The 12,228-nt window shown below is 38.1% G+C and overlaps 1 long non-coding RNA gene across 1 annotated transcript; it reads right to left on the bottom strand.

Annotated features, from left to right (window-relative positions):
* Positions 1-7,947: 7,947 nt before the first annotated feature.
* LOC122646730 lies at positions 7,948-11,663 on the bottom strand. Its single transcript, XR_006330681.1, has 3 exons — positions 11,652-11,663; positions 9,688-9,696; positions 7,948-8,109 (listed from the first exon to the last, which is right to left on the bottom strand). It is a non-coding gene; the product is annotated as an uncharacterized LOC122646730 (long non-coding RNA).
* Between the last annotated feature and the right edge of the window lie 565 nt (positions 11,664-12,228).

Raw genomic sequence — 12,228 nt, 5'->3', positions numbered from 1 at the left:
TCTTAGCATAGGAGCCACACAACCATGTAGTATTCATTTCCTCATATAAACATTTGAAAGGAAGAAAAAAAAAACGTTACTTGGTTGCATGGCTTATGTGCCCACATAGAAGGGTACTTTTCTTCCGTTGGTCCCCACATGATCAAGTAGTGCCCTCAATCGTTGATATATTAGTGGAAACTTTGCCAACCAGTCCATTAATAGATTGAGAATGACTGGTTTGACATTTTATTGAACTGCTTGTGGAATGGAGAAAATAGGGGCTACTAGGGATAGCAAGGGCCAACCAAGTCAACCCTAGTACAATCGAGATTAGTTAGGGTCAGGCTAGGTTGAGCCCGATAAAGCTCAGCCTTGACTACGATATCCCAATCTAACCTCAGTCGAGGATGAACTAGCTTGAGTTAAAGGGACCTAGGGTTGGGCTGGGATTTTAAAACCCCAACCTTTATTGCATCTTCTACGTTACAAGATGAATTAAGGGATAACCATTTTATAGTTATTTATGTCAAAGCCATAAGCAAAGGATTATTTCTCCTCCTTTTTATATAAAAATTGAAACTATAAATATAAAACCTTTTACACTCAGACCAATTAGATGCACAATGTCCGCATAAGAAGAAGAAGAATGTTAATGTAAAATGAGAGAGGGATGGGTATGCTAGCGGTATACCATATGCTAGCACCCTATGTGTCTATCTATCTCTTCTCCCTTTGAAATGACTCCCTTACCCTCCAAAGGGGAGAAGAGACTCAAGAAAGAGATAGACACATAGGGCGGTAGCATACAATATACCATTAGCAAACCCAACCTTTTCCTATATAGAATATTTTAAAAATACAAGTTTTATATGATAGAAAAGAGCTACACTGTAGATAGTAGCAGTTGAGAAGCAAAGTTAACTTTGTAATGGCATATTATTCTATTAAAAATCTAATTTATTTAATTAAAAAGTTAATATAGTGAGTAAGTTCTTAATTAGTTACACAATTATGTTGTTAATGATTACGAAACATTTGATTCAACAAAAAGTTTCCTAGATGGGTGGGCCAAATGGAATCTACGGACGATCCACCAATTGTGCAGCATGGAATAGCGATTTGACAATTCTAACTACTAGAAATCTAGGAAATTGAATATTATACACCATAATATAGAGGGAAAACGGAAACGCATACAATCATCACCATAATATGGTCATTCATCCATCCATTTATCACATGAAAATATTAAAAAACTAATAGTTATGGGATTACATCTATAATCAACATGAATTCCCATTCAATACAAATTCACTTTGACTGTACGATGGGTGGGAGTAATCATAACCTCAAATATCACTCCCACACAGTATTATTAATTTGATACTGCAAATAGAAATGCAATTAAATTACTTCCTTCATAACTATTACAGAGAATACAATCAAAAGGCCTTGAACTCGTCAAGAAAGCAATCACATCCTCCAATTTTTCTCTCGATCAGCCCCATCAAACAAGTATCGATCCACGATCACGATCAAATAAAATTAAAATCTAATCCTATTTATTATATTCTCTTTAAATAAATAAAACTTAGGAAACAAATCTACCAATTGGACTGCTTGAGAGGAATTACAAACTGTACATAAAGAGAGAAGGAGGAGAGAGAAAGAAATGAGAAAATTACAAATATTACCACATGCATGTCATGCCATTCACCACCCACATAATGCATCTCATGAATATAAGTTTTAAATCCCATAACCATAGCCATTATATTGTACACGATCCTTTCAATTTTAATTCCAATTTATGTAAAAAATAATAAAAACACACAGTCTCATACTAAATCTTAGTATTGAATGACATCTCATGTCCAAAAAAATAAAAATAAAAATTAATGTACATAAAAATTTAGATCAAAATCCAATTAATAAAAAATCCTTAAATTTACTCAAAAAAACAACAAAAAAAAAAAAAACCAAACCCATATGGGGTCTAACAACTAAGGCCCAACATTAGAGACCACAATTAATTTGAAAAATAAAACCAAACCCAAAGCCCATGCCAAATAGCCTGAGGATCCACTGGTTTCTAAAACCAGTAGCCAACCCATCCCAAATACCACCCAACCCATTTGGGCTTAAACAGTTTAGGCCCCGCAATGGTGTATAGAGACCCATCCCAAAACTTAATTGTCTAAGGGCATTAGGGTCAATACAATCTTTTCATGATAGGTTTTAAAAAACCCTATCATCTTCTTCTTCTCCTTCTTTTGGCCGCTCGACACAACAACTCTTATTGTGTTTTTCTTTTTTTTAAACGAACAGTCTCACCATGTCTGGCAGCCACCAGCCACGGCTAATCACCAAACGGCATGATGGGTGTGGGGTTCGTGGTGTAGGCCGCAAGGGTTGGGTAAGGTTCCATGGCTGTAAGGGCTGGCCTGGGTCTCTGTTGCGAGAGGCACAAAGATCCAGGTTTAATCATAAACATCTTTTTTGTTTTTGTTTTTTTTATTAATCCAAACAAAAAACTTTTGTTTGTTACATACTGTGAACAGACATCACGGTACAGTAACCAAATCACCTTCCTTTTTTTTTTTTTGAAAACCAAAAGCAACCGTACCAAAAGTTTGATTTGGAAAAGACTCTAGTCACATCTCGTTTTTCCATATGTAATTTACATGAATTAGAATCAGATTCTGATTCCTTTCGCAATTCCTCGAGTTCGGCTTCGACCATGGCTGATCTTGATTTGTTTTTTTAATAAAATCAGAAATGAAACGATCACGTACAATACAATACAAAAATTGAAGGCTTTCCCATACGGAAGCGAGACTTTGATGCCACTATTAGAATCGTGGGTACGATTCGGTAGAAGCGAATTGAAATTGTTGCAACCGATGGGATAAACCATTCTAAACTCAAAATGAAACTTAGGGTTTCGATCGTTACCTAAAACTTCAGAAGCGCAAAGCTTCCACGCGATCTTAGCCCTTTCGTAATGAGTCACACACACACGTATAACTTTGTGTTTCCTTGAATGCAAGCTCCTCCACAATCAGTTTGGGTTTCTATCAAAACCCTAATCATAGACTGGTAGAGAAGAAAACTGAAGAATATAAAAAACCTCAATAATATTATGAGAGTCTGTACCAGGGTTTTCACACCATATCCATATATAATGCAAAACCTTATTACTAAGTAATGAGATCATTACCAAATTACCCCTGAATTTTCCTATTGGGAATCAGAATCCAATTCATAATCGAATTCCTTTTTCAACAGAAATAACTAATAAATAAAAAAAAGAAACCTAATTTACGCAATGCCTCTAACTGAGACAACAACAAGAGCATAGATATCCCCACCTATAAGGGAAGTAAAAAAAATAAAAGACAAAATTAAACAGAGAATGAACAAAACCCAACTTCACAAGTTGCAATCCTTGAGGCCTAATGGATTCGAACCATCATAAATTAATAACCTAGGAAATAATTCCCAGGTGCTCTTCCATTTTGAGCTAAGGCCTCAACTTGTAATAAAATTTGTTAGATCTGAACATACATACAAAAAAGAGAGACCAAAATACAAATAAAATAAATCATACAGTGACCATAACTCTATTATATATCTTCAACATTCAATGGTGTGTAACCTTCACATACATCAGGAACACTCAAAAAAATATATATCTATTCTTCTTGATCCACAATCAAAAAATTCAAAAAGTACTTAATTTTATTTTTATCAAAACAAAGATTTTGAGGATCTATTACTGATTTGATAAACCTCAACCTGGATGACCATCAGGTACATCCAGGTTGAGGAATTCACCAATGCTGAATCTAAGCCCAACCTGGTTATATACCTCACTTTAAACTTAAAAGCAAAAAGAAAAACTCAGAAATTTGATTTTTCTTGTAGCTGAAAATTTAACTTCATATATTGTCTAATAAGACAAACACAATTAGAAATCAAAACAATATGCACAAGGATGTGCAGCTGGTCCAAAACTGATTTTTTTTGTTGATTACTGGGTTTTCCATGTGGTTTTTATACCAAGATCAAAAGTAATAAAATGCAGTCCCTACTCCATGTTCAAAGTTGCCTTTTTGAAGAAATCCTATGAAAGAAGAATCAAGAGGATTCAACATTGAGAAGCAAGAAAAACAAACTAAAAAATAAAGGATATTAATTACTTCAAAAGAACCAGAACCTTTAATGAACTCACAGATTATAACTAAGAATACTTGAATAACAAGAAAAGAAGTTACAGACTAAAGCTATGTATATCTACTTTCTCCATAAAAAGGAATATAACTCCTCCCAAAGTCTGTAACAATTAATGTGTCTAAACTAGTTTTGTAACTTATTAATTTGATTGATTTGATTCCCTCGCCCCACCCCCACCCACACCCACACCCAACCCAATTTTTATCGTATGCGGTTACCTGACCGGTGTGGTTCCCTAGTGCCTCTCACAAGAGGAGGGTGGACCCCACCCAGGCAGAGTGTTCGGTCAGGTGCCCCGAGTGGGGTCCACCCTCCTTTCGTGAGAGGCACTAGGGAACCGCACCGGTCAAGGAACCGTAGACGATAACGATTCCATCCCCACCCCCACCCCCAGGCCCCACCCACCCCCAAGAAACCAAAAAAAAAATAAAAAAAATAAAAAAAATCCACATTACCAAATACCAGTGAAAAGCAAATTTTCTTAACATAACAAGGTCAAATTTTAGTATCCTTCCAAAGTCAAAGAAATTCATGGGTTTCTTTTCCAATACTTTCTCAAAACTAAACCATATTCTTTCACAACAATTGTTAGTTCAAAGGGAGCATACTGGATATTTAAACATTCCAGCAGGTCCATGAAATCCTATCTCAAACTTGGGAGTAAGCCTAGTTTCAAGTCACCCACCCCAACCTCTTTGAGCCAAATTTAATGTAACTTGCAAAGCTCGTCCACAATATCAATGAATTATTTCTCACCCCAAAACCTAGGAGCCCAAAGTTACAGAGGACTTCAAAACCTGGGAAATTTATCCTTCTTTATTAACCTAGCAGAACATCTGCCACAAGCTGTATGGGAAAGAGCAATCCAATGGGGCTTGGGGTCCAATCTCAATGTTAAAGAAGTGTCATCTGTCATGAGAGAGAAAAGCAAGCATTATCACTCTCCATCTATGGATTTATATCGTTTGCGGTTCCCTAGTACTTCTCACAAGAGGGTGTGGGACCCACCCCGGGCACCTGACCGAACACTCTGCCCTGGTGGGATCCACCCTCCTCTTGTGAGAGGCACTAGGGAACCGCACCGATCAAGGAACCGCAGACGATAAAAATTCCTCCATCTACCACAATCTGTTGTGCATTCTAACCAGATTAACCAGATTTAAACTTAAAATGGACCATTGGATACCTCCAGGACATGTGTCATCTTACCAGGATGGGCCTGGAACTGGGGATGAGAACCAGAGGAGATAAAAATGGTTATCTTATTATGTTTTTTTTCCCTCCCTTTACCAAATTTTTTTTTTTTGTTTTTTTTCCCCTTCAGATCTTCTACGGCCTCTAGAATAGCAGCCATCTTCCGGCCCTGCATTCTGGGCATGACACGTGTATTTTAATGAACCCAACGGCTATCTATTGAAAAGTTTGAAATTCCTGGTTAATGGCTTTCAAACCAAGCTAGACCGGTCGGACAAACCACAACCGACCTGGCCCAGCTCGGTTTACTCTAAGCAAAACATAATTGATCTTCTTCCTCTCCTCTTCATCTCCCCATCGTCACTGCCGCCACGCCACCATATTCAAACCATGGGGAGGGGCGCAAGTTGTAGAGGGTGTTGGAGAAGGAGGAAAGAGAGGTGGGATGGGGTTGAAGATGAGACAGTACTGAAGAACCCACTGAGACACCAAGAATTCAGCGCAGACGACATCAAATGAACTAATAAAACTTAAAAAAATAAAACAAAATCGATGATATGTGTGGGAGAGATGAAGAAAAACCCTCAACTACAAGATTTCCATAAGGTGGGCTGGCATAGTCCCACTTTTATTTTATTAAAATCGGTTTAGTTGTGTTGATAGGAGCTGCCTTAATAGTATGAGTCCAGCTACTATGTGTGGACCTAAAGTGTTGTTTCCTTAATGGGAAGGAAACCCTAGTTTTTATGCAGGGTTGGTCCCTGCCCTCACCACTATAAATAGTTGTCACTGGCCCATTAAGTGACTAACAATGAGAAAATCCAAGTTGAGTGGAAGAGGGCAGACCAGACCAACACAGTCCATGTGCGACAAGAATCGTCAAGAGTTCGACTTCCACAGACATGGATCCAAGTACGCCAAGAACAACTCTGGATTTATTTTTGTATGCTTATTGGTCCTCTCACTAAGGACTTGACTCCAAAAATTTTCAGGAGTATGTTAGTAATATGAAACTTGTTAGTTATTTTGATGCATTTTATTGGTGGGAGTTTTGGCTTATGTATACAGTTGCAACTGATTTCACATTATTGTCTTTTGTGACATTTTATTCTCAAGAATATACATGCGTCTTTATTATGACCATTTGTTTATGTGTATACACTTGATTAATTGCCTCATAGAAAATCAATTGAGGTTATATGTGGTGTATTTACCTCATTTGGTATACGAGGTTCCAGTCAATACACGCACATCCAGTTGTTAAGTAAATGCGTGTATATTTTATTATGTACACTTGCTTTTGCCTCCTTCAGATATTTGAGGCTATGTGGTGTATTTGTCGCCTATGGTATTTGAGGCCTTCAGTAAATACATGCACGTTTTGTTCACTAGGAGAGCCTCATTCGGTTCCGAGGACGTGTACTAGTATGTTGGGACATTCAAACCCAATTTCATTGAGCTATCTTATGTGAAGTGTTTGCGTTTTGGGCGACGCTTATGGTAAATGAGACCTCCAGTATTTATCTCATGCGGCTCATTCGATTTTCGAGCTTGGACCAATTTGAAAATTGGCATGTTGATCATTGTATCATGCATTTTCCATACCACACTCTCATACTGTACAGCCCAAGTTAGTGAGGCCATAAGCACTTTGACGTGTTAGGTCCCATGTCTCTTTAGAAGTGATGATCTACACTGTTGGGTGTTTGTAGTTTCATTCGGACCAAGGCATCAGGTTTAAGGTGTACTCCAGTCAACACTGTCTTTTGTGGCCACAATCAGTTTGTCTAAACCGGATAGTCGTTTTAAAAGATTTTCAAAATCATAACTTGTTACATATACAGCCCAAGTGGGAGAATGTAAGATTTCCATAAGGTGGGCTGGCATAGTCCCACTTTTATTTTATTAAAACCGGTTTAGTTATATTGATAGGAGCTGCCTTAATGGTATGAGTCCAGCTACTATGTGTGGACCTAAAGTGTTATTTCCTTAATGGGAAGGAAACCCTAGTTTCTATGCAGGGTTGGTCCCTGCCCTCACCACTATAAATAGTTGTCACTGGCCCATTAAGTGACTAACAATGAGAAAACCCAAGTTGAGTGGAAGAGGGCAGAACAGACCAACACAGTCCGTGTGCGACAGGAATCATCAAGAGTTCGACTTCCGCAGACATGGATCCAGGTACGCCAAGAACAACTCTGGATTTATTTTTGTATGCTCATTGATCTCCATGGATGTTCCGCATGTATTATTCTATCATCAACGACCCTTCAAACTCCACTTCAAACACCTCAAATATCTCGTTGGGATTCTTCACCTCAACCTATTCACAGTTACTCGATGCCTTCGAAGATGGGTTACTGCAACATCAAAGAGTTAACTACAAGAACAGAAGATAGAGAAACAAGAGAGGTGGTCATGTGTCGAACCATGATGGGAAGCCTTTTTGTAGAGAGTTCGGTGGTCCAGCATGAGTTGGATGAATTGGAAGCGGTGGAGGTGAGCGGCCGTGATGGTGGTGGTGGTGATGATGATGGTAGTGGCGGTGAGATTGACGGTGTGGTTGTGGAGGTTGCGGAGCGGAGGAAGAGATGGAGAAAGGATCGGTGAGACGGCTCGTGAGTTTTATTGGGGAGAGGATTTGGGGTGTTTGGAGTCCATAGAAAAAAGAAGGGATTCAATATAGAAAAAATAGGTCTTCTCTGCTCTTTTCTTTTTTATATTTCCTCTCTTATTTATTTTCCCCCTCTTCCCCCTTGTTTATACCTACCCTTTTTGATAATGTAAAATGTGTAGTTTGAATTAGCAAAAGCTTTTCTCTCTGACACTTGGAATGAAGATGATCTGCCTTTTGATGGTAAATTTGGTTATCCATTCATATGTTGGTCTGTTTTTAGCAGAGAAAAATGAAGAACCCCCCACCTCTCCTAGTCCTGAATCCTCATGACGTTCTTCTTTTTCTCTTTTTTTTTTTTTTGGATTAACTTTTCTTTTTTACTATTATTCTTTCTCCACTTCTTTTGTATTTGATTCCATCTCTTTACTCTTCTTTTTGTACTTTGTTTCTTTCAATCACATAAATTGATGGATTTTGAAGGTTTTATTTTTAGGGATACTTTCAGGTTATGAGGTTGTTAAATAAGCCCCATCTCTATAGCCTTAGTTGAAGCAAGTCTGCAAATTAATCTTCTTCCTCTTCTCCTCTCCTTCAGTCCTTCCCCTTCAATACCCACCTCCATTATTTTTGCAACCGATAATAAGCAAGATTTGATCTTAAAGACATTAGAAGTTGATGTTGGAACGATGTTTTTCTTTTGCAGCTTTAATGGTTATGGTATGTGCAGCTGTAATGTAAGGTCTTTCACTGTTTAGGGATGTTTGGAGTCCGGCATTGCAGCGACGGCGATGACGGTGGGGAGATGAAGAAGACCCAAGTTATGTTTTGTTTAGAGGAAATCGAGCTGGGCCAAGTCGGTTTTGGTTTGTCCGACCGGTCCAGCTTGGTGTGAAAGCCTTCAACCATTTTTAACGTAGAAATTTCAAACTTTTCAAAAGATAGCCGTTGGATTTATTAAAAGACACATGTCATGTCCAAAATGCGAGGCCGGAAGATGGCTGCTATTCTGATGCTGTAGAAGATCTGAATCCTTTCTTGATAGGGGTGTAAATGAATGGATAGCCGAAATCCATTTCTGTATCCGTGTTCATATCCGTTTAGCACTATCCGAATCCGTTCGAAAACTAAATGGATGCGGATACGAAGAGGCTATAGCTATCTGAAAAGCTATATTTACATATAAATAGATAAAATATCCGATCTCTATCCGTGTCTGTATTTGTTTAGCACTATTCGAATCCATGCGATAGCTATCGGATGTGGATGAGAATATAGCACTATTCGAGCAAAATCCGATCCGTTTACATCCCTATTTCTTGACATTCAAACATAGAGTGGAGCTGTATCTAAATCGAAGTTCCATATCGAACTTAAAACCCTACATCAGCGATTCAGTAGACCGGTTCTGGTTCGGTGCAATGTCATGTTAAATTGTTCCGGATCAAGAAGTCCCAACATTTCTCTGGCATTTCTTGTTTCTTGAGATCGAAGAAACCGTGAACCAGGGGCTCCTTCTTCTATTCTTCAGTACAAATGAACGATCAAAAAGTGAAAAAAATAGAGCTGTGTTCCCGATAAACTCTTCTCTCACGGAGAACGCAATACCCATTTTCTCAAGCAAAACCCTTCTACCCGTCTCTCAAGCCTGAAACCTCTACAGCTCCTCTCTCCTCTGAAGTGTTACTCCACAGCTGAGCTCGTGTCCCTTCCTTTGCAACTCCATCGATTCCTCCACAAGGTACCTTCGATCCCCTTTTCTCTTCTCTCTCTCTGTAACGAACAGCAGGCGGTAAACCTGCAAATCCCCTCTGTTCAATTGAGATCCTCGTCTCTCATTCTCGTTGTCTCTCTGTAACTCTAAAATTTAGTCATTGACCTTAATGGATTTTATTTTTTGCAGGGAAAAGAGAAGAAAAATTTGGAATCTGATAGAGGGTTTCTGGTAAAGCAAACGAACTCTGTGGTATGTTGCTTAGAATTTTTACAACTCAATAGTTTTTTCCCTTGGTAGTCGGACTTGATCTGGTTGGCTTCTATACTATGTTATTTTATTTCATTACTGCTCCGGTTGCCAAGATTGGACTGGTAGTTTACTTTTTGAATGGTCAAGTTGAAAGAAACTTTATTAAAGATTTGAGGAAGAGAGACCTGAAACCTTTCACCCTTATAGAGTCTTTGGATTTTTGTTCTGTATGAGTGATTGTGACCCACTCTAAAATTCAAGTCACTCACGCCACACACTTCATTGAACAGAAGTAGTAGTCCATTCTCATTCATATCTGTTCACCAGAAAAGGTTTATAGCGAATAAAATTGGATTTCAGTTGTGTGTAACCTCTCTAACCCAGTTTTTACTACCTTTTTGGTCTTTTCATCCACATGATCAGATGCCCACTAAAAACTGTGTGTTGTTGTCTAATAATATTTGGGGCCTTTTTTTGCTTCCATACTTTACATGGGCCAACTCCATCATCATCATCAATATTCATGGTAGCTATATTGGTGGTAGGCCACTCTACTTGTGAAGAACGACATTAATTAATGAATGAATGGTGGGGTTGTACCCTTTTTTAAGATGATTCCTTCACTGCTCCCAATCCATTGTTTCAAGTTTCAAACACATTGCACAGATGGTTGGTTGGTTGGTGGTTTTTCAGCTTTGAGCAATCCAATACCCTCACTACTCACTAGACTTGACTTGGATTTACTTCCAGGCCACTCCACCAACTGCACTGTGAAAGGGACTCTTCGATATCCATTTAATTTATTGCTTTCCTTTCCAACCAAATCAGCAGGTTTTTTCATGTTTGGTGGCCTGGCCTAGGGGTCTGGAATATATATAACTCTGAAACAGCAAGGTGGCGTGGCCTAGTGTTTACTTCTTCTTCTTTTGGTTCTGGCGGGTCCCCATCTCCTGCCTTCTTTACATTTTCATTCCCAACTAACATTCTTATATACCTTACGAAATTAATTTATTAATTTCTCTTGAGTTATTACTGTTAGAGTTGTTAGAAGTTATGTGATAAGGGTAGTTTGGGAACTAGCCTTTTGTCTAGTTGCCTTATTGTGTATTTTCTATTTTTTACCGTTCTTACCTTTTACCTCCCTAGGTAGGTGTATGTAATATTCGCATTCCTATCAATGAAGTAATATAGGTGTGGAGAGATCTCTCTCACACACAAGCAATTAGAACCGAAATACACTCTCTTCTTCTCTCTTGCTTCCTCCTTCCTCTCCTCTTCTTTCTCCTTCAACCTATTCTCCTTTTTCTACTTACATTCTTCCTAAAAATCAACTATTACTACCTTCCCTAAGTCAATTAAGTAAGGGACTCATTTCTCATTTTCTAGTGACTAATGAATGGTTTTGTCTTCCCACTTTGACCACTGCACAGAAATCTGATTAGCACATATCTTTCGATTGTCAAATTTCATTATCATTCTTTACAGTTTCTCCTACCATCTAAATTTGAATTTTCTACCTTTATTGTCTCAAGTTGCAAAACCACTAGAAAAGCTAAATGTGGTTTAATTATGTCAGATAATTAGTATAACTTAATCAAATGCCTTTTGTCCAAGTAGAGAAAGTGTCTGAAGTTTGATCACAGGTCCTATATATATAACTCCCTGCTTTCTCCTATTTAGCTACGGTTGTCCGTGTCTTTCCAAAATAGATATTTGACGTCTTTTAACTACATTTTGGAGGTTTTTTGGTTGTACTGTACTAGTTGGAGGAGAGGACTTGATGGATGAGATATGATTGGAGTAAAAATAGGACCAATCCATTGAGAGCAGGCGGTTTTGTGTCCTTGGCCTTTTCATGGGTTTCCTTCCTTCCCTTGACACAATCCACAAAAGGGTACATTTTGCTTTTTCATTCCAACCTTTTGACTTATGAGGTTGAAATTCTCAATAGTACCCTTCATTTAGCATCAAACAACAAATCACAATTTTGGTACTGTTTTGATCATTCAATTATAGTACTACATTACCAATACTACTAGGACTGTTGTTAGCTAAACTGATAGCCAAATCGATTCCTTATCACTGGGTTTACTTATTAAGGGACATTAATGGGGTTAATTCTGTCACTATTTTAGGTGGTGTGTAGTGAATGAAAACCATGTATAGAATTTGTATTGATGGTTGTTGTTTGTAAATCAATTAGGGAACTAATTAATTATATTTTATTCAATGTTAA

Source organism: Telopea speciosissima, chromosome 11 (genome assembly GCF_018873765.1).
Source record: "Telopea speciosissima isolate NSW1024214 ecotype Mountain lineage chromosome 11, Tspe_v1, whole genome shotgun sequence".
Lineage (NCBI taxonomy): Eukaryota > Viridiplantae > Streptophyta > Magnoliopsida > Proteales > Proteaceae > Telopea > Telopea speciosissima.
This window is presented reverse-complemented; position numbering and strand designations above follow the sequence as displayed.